At 38.9% G+C, this 5,468-nt stretch overlaps 1 protein-coding gene across 2 annotated transcripts in view; it reads left to right on the forward strand.

Annotated features, from left to right (window-relative positions):
- Positions 1 to 5,468, forward strand: part of PIBF1 (progesterone immunomodulatory binding factor 1) — a 227,257-nt gene that overhangs the window by 24,958 nt on the left and 196,831 nt on the right. The window lies entirely within an intron of this gene.

Genomic DNA, 5,468 nt, shown 5'->3' on the forward strand with positions numbered 1-5,468 from the left:
GTAGGGGGGCAGTTGGGGCTGAGCAGGCCAGCGGGGGCGTGGCAGTAGGGGGTGAGCAGGCCAGCAGGGTGGACAGTTGGGGGCGACCAAGCCAGCAGGAGGGTGCAGTTGAGGGCTATCAGGCCAGCAGGGGACAATCAGGCCAGCAAGGGGGGCAGTGGGGGTGAGAAGGCCAATGGGGGCGCAGTTGGGGGCAAGAAGCCTGGCAGGCAGAGTGGTTGGAGGCAATCAGGCAGGCAGACAGGTGAGCGGTTAGGAGCCAGTGGTCCTGGATTGTGAGAGGGATGTCCGACTGCCGGTTTAGGCTCGATCCCTGTGGCATCGGGCCTAAACCGGCAGTCGAACATCCCCCGAGGGGTCCCAGATTGGGAAGGGTGCAGGCTGGGCTGAGGGACACCCCCCCTCCCCATGCACGAATTTCGTGCACCAGGCCACTAGTTATAAATATGAAAGGTCTAATAGTTGATAACCAAACACTATAATATAAAATTTTCAATATTTTGTGTCAGCCAAACAGTAGAGATATATATCAAGTAAAAAAAGTGAGAACCTATTCACTAACCCCTTCCTGCTCCCTTTCCCCTTTGATGTGTGACTATCACATGTCCTCCTCTCCAGGACAAATACAAGCTTCCTTGCAGAACTTATTTCACTGCTTTAAAAATGTTTGTTACATACAGAAGAAATCTTAATTGAATTTTCACAAAGTGAATACACCCAATTAACCACCACCCCCATCAAGAAATGGAAGTTCCTTTTATGCTGTCTTTCTTGAAATATTCAAAAATTTTCTGCATATAAATATACTAGAGGCCTGATGCACAAAATTCGTGCAAGAGTAGGCCTTCCTTCCCCCAGCTGCCAGCACCGGCTTCCCTCTGGCTCCCAGGGCCCGGGCTTCCCTTTGGCCACCAGCAGGCACCCGGGACCCAGGCTTCCCTCGCAGCCCCGGCCTGCTTCGTCCAGAAGGTCATGTGGAAGGATGTCCGGTCTAATTAGCATATTACTCTTTTATTATTATAGATAATTATTAATTTTAAAGTCACTTTTTCTACATTTCAAGCTAGTTATTTTCAATGCACCAAGCCAATTGAAATTTTAATATTAGTTCATTCTGCAAACATTTCCAGTGTAACTACTGTGCAAGTATTACCAGGTATATAAAGATAAGGCAGGTCTTCAAGGAACTCCAGGTCTCAGATGAATGTAGAAAAGGTAAGGGTTATTTGCAAGTCAAGAAAACATGCAATTACAATAACAGATTTACCTTTTTTAGGCTAGAGATAGCCTGCTATTACTTTTTGTGTGAATAATTTAGGAGATGAAAGATAACATTAACCTTGGCAGTCAAAATCAGTTCCATTCTAGATATATAGAAAATTGGCGAACAATTGAAATCTTTTCTTGGACTTGGATTGTCCTTATTTTTCCTGCGTATTTTTATTTTTATTATCATAGAAGGAAAAGGAGATTTTCTGTTAACCCATTTATTATTTTATAGAAATGTTCTATTAGGGCTGGTGACTGGAAATTTTGTGTGTCCCTTTTTTAATGTTTGAAAGGTTTACTTCTTTTGTTTTAGTCTATTTAATGTCCTCTCTTGCTTCTTCTACACAATAAATTTATTGTTACATTAATAGAATAATATTATTCTATTAATAAATTTGTTATATTATATAGAAGATTTGCAATTATATTAATTGAAAATCTTCTATATAATAAAAAGGTAGAGTACTAGGTACTAAGATTATAGAAAATTTTCTGAAAACTTTCCTTATGATGTGAGGGGCAAGTAATGGCTGCTCACAGCACATGTGATACATTTTCTGACAGAAGTAAAAAACAGATACTGTGTAAAAATATAAGACAGACATCTAACTCAGATTTGGGGCTTGGAGTCTTCCCATAGAAGTTGATGTTGAGATTAAGACAGGAAAGAACACATAGGGATAATAGAAAAATAGCCTTTTCTCCTCTCTTTAGCCTTAACCTCAAAATTCTCCACAATCATTGGATTTGGTTCATTTTGAAGAAGGATGCTACTTTTTTTATTTTCCAATGTTATGCTTTAATCTATTATAGTTGCTAATAGTAGATGTTTTCAAAATATAAAAGCAGTAATTTTATTTAAGGAGAATTTTTTCCACCTAATAAGTTCTAAAAGAAAGTGTAGGTAGAATATATATATACCTTCCTATACTGAATGCCTGTTTATGTTTGGTTATATGGTGTTCAGATTTAAAGAAAACATGTATGTATAGTGTGTGTGTGTGTGTGTGTGTAGTCATACCTCCTGAAGAGTTGCTCTCTGGACCAGGATTTTATATCCCTTATTTTTCAGGACCAGATTCTGAGGTCCTCTTAGATCTTTACATTTTAGATCTTGGCACTTGCACACTTAGAAAACCCCTATTTCTTGGGCATTTATGTCCTCTAGATACCCTACCTTATAACTTTTCTCATTTGCAGACCACTGGGACATTCTTCTTTATTTAAAGTGGAAAGCTTGCTCTAGATTTAAGTCTTCCTTTTCATCTTACTCCTGCCTTGGTTACTTCTATGACTCATCCACAACCTTGGCCATGCATTTTATTGATTTTCTCAAGTTTAGTGATTGCCTCTTCTCTACTTCAGCACTTAGTCTCCTGGCCCACAGTCTGTTCCTTGTCACCCAGACTGATTTACTTCTGAAGTTATCTATTCAGGTTGATCATTAAACATATTACTTTCAATATATCCATGTTTCTCAGTCATCTGCTTCCAATTTATAGTTAACAGAATAGAAACAGTCCATGTGATTTATTTATCAGTCTCTTCCTAAATTTATTTACATCCCTCTTCATCATGTTATCAGTCTTAAACCTTTCTCTTACCAGTGTTCTCTAATTCCTCCCCAACTGTGTTTTTATCAAACCCTGCCTGATAAACACTTATTCATCATTTTTCTGACTAAGCACCACTAGAGAGAATCAGGTAGTAACAAACACTATAAGTTTATTGTAACCAACTTCAAATGGGCCCACAAAATTGTGCTGAAATTCTTTTATATTTTTTCTAGTCCTCTTATTTTTCACAGAGGTTATTTTAAGCATTCACCACTTTCTCACTCAGACGACGATTTTGGTAGTATTCCATTTCATAGAGAAAATAGAAATCCTCAGATGAAACTCTCACAATTGCCTGCCACAAACCTACAAACATTTTTATATCTGTACTCATTCTGTTTTGTTTGTTATAACTATTTATAGTGGGAAGAGTTTTGCTTTCAAGGAATGGAAAATCATATGCCTTTAGAAATCAAGTGGGTAGTATAAATGTGTGAAGCAGTAGGGTAATAAGTAGTTCTGTAAGTGCTAAGGGCATTAAATTTGTTTTTAATATAGAATACTTCATTTTATTGTGCTTTGCTGTGTGCTTTGTAGATACTGTGCTTTTCATAAATTGATTTGTGGCAACCCTGTATCGAGCAAGTCTGTTGGCACCATTTTTCCAATAACATTTGCTCACTTTGTGTCTCTGTCACATTTTGGTAAATCTCACAATATTTCAAACTTTTTCATTATGGTATTTCTTATGGTGATCTGTGACCAGTGTTTTTTGATGTTACTATTGTAATTGTTTTTGGGTGCCATGAACAACTCCCATATAAGACAGTGAACTTAACAGATAAACATGTATGTTCTGGCTGCTTCACCAACCTGTCTCTCTCTCTCTCTCTCTCTCTCTCTCTCTCTCTCTCTCCTCATCTATCTCTCTCTTTCATTCCTCTCATCTCTCTCTCTCTCCCTCCCTCCCTCCCTCCTTACCTCCTTCCCTTCCTCTCTCCCTTCTTTGCCTCTCTCCTATTCCCTGACACAACAGTAGTGAAATTAGGCCAATTAATAATCCTACAATGGCCTTTACATTTTTAAGGAAACAAACAGTCTCACATCTCTTTAAAACAAAAGCTGAAAATGATTAAACTTAGTCAGGAAACCATGTCATGGGCCAAGAAAGCTAGGTCAAAAGCTGGACCTCTTGCATCAAACAGTTAGCCAAGTTGTAAATGCAAAGGAAAAGTTCTTGAAGGAAATTAAAAATGCCACTCACTGAACACATGAATGATAAGAAGGCAAAACAGCCTTATCACAGACATGTATAAAGTTTAGAAGATCAAACCAGCCACAACATTCCCTTAAGCCAGTGGTTCTCAACCTTCTGGCCCTTTAAATACAGTTCCTCATGTTGTGACTCAACCATAAAATTATTTTCGTTGCTACTTCATAACTGTAATGTTGCTACTGTTATGAATCGTAATGTAAATATCTGATATGCAGGATGGTCTTAGGCGACCCCTGTGAAAGGGTCGTTCGACCGCCAAAGGGGTCGCGACCCACAGGTTGAGAACTGCTGCTTAAGCCAAAGCCTAATCCAGAGCAAGGCCCTAACTCTCTTCAGTATGAAGGCTGAGAGAGGTGAGGAAGCTGCAGAAGAAAGTGTTTGAAGCTAGAAGAGGCTAGTTCATGAGTTTTAAGAAAAGAAGCCATCTCTATAATAAAAGTGCAGTGTAAATCAGCAAGTGCTGATGTAGAAGCTGCAGCAAGATATCCAGAAGATATAGCTAAGACAATTAATGAAGGTGGCTATACTAAACAACAGATTTTCAATGTAGGAGGAACAGCATTATATTGGAAGAAGATGCCATCTGGGATTTTCATAGTTATAGAGAAGTCAGTGCCTGGCTTCAAAGCTACAAAGCAAAGGCTGACTCTTGTTAGGGACTAATGCAGCTGGTGACTTTAAGTTGAAGCCAGTTCTTATTTACCATTCCAGAAATCCTAGAGCCCTTAAGAATTATGTTAAATCTACTCTGCATATGCTCTACAAATGGAAAAACAAAGCCTGGATGACAGCATATCTGTCTACAACATGGTTTACTAGTGTTGTAAGCCCATCATTGACACCTATTGCTTAGAAAGATTCCTTGGAAAATATTACTGCTCATTGACAATGCACTTGATCAACCAAGAGCTCTGATGGAAATGTATAACTAGATCAATGTTATTTTCATGTCTGCGAGCACAACATTCATTCTGCAGCCCATGGAACTAGGAGGAATTTCTATATTCAAGCCTCATTTTATTTAAGATATACATTTCTTAAGGCTATAGGTGCCATAGATAGTGATTCCTGTGATAGATCTGGGCAAAGTAAATTTTAAAGCCTGGAAAGGATTCATTATTCTAGATGTCATTAAAAACATTCATGCCCAGCTGGTGTGGCTCAGTAGTTGAGCACTGACCTATGAAGCAGAAGGTCATGGTTTGATTCCCGGTTAGGGCATATTCCGGGGTTGTTGGCTCAATCCCCAGGGTGGGGCATGCAGGAGGCAGCTGATCAAAGATTCTCTTATCATGGATGCTTGTATCTCTCTCTCCCTGTCCCTTCCTCTCTGAAATCAATATATATATATATATATATACACACAT

This window comes from Myotis brandtii, unplaced genomic scaffold, assembly GCF_000412655.1.
Source record: "Myotis brandtii unplaced genomic scaffold, ASM41265v1 scaffold92, whole genome shotgun sequence".
Taxonomy (NCBI): Eukaryota; Metazoa; Chordata; class Mammalia; order Chiroptera; family Vespertilionidae; genus Myotis; species Myotis brandtii.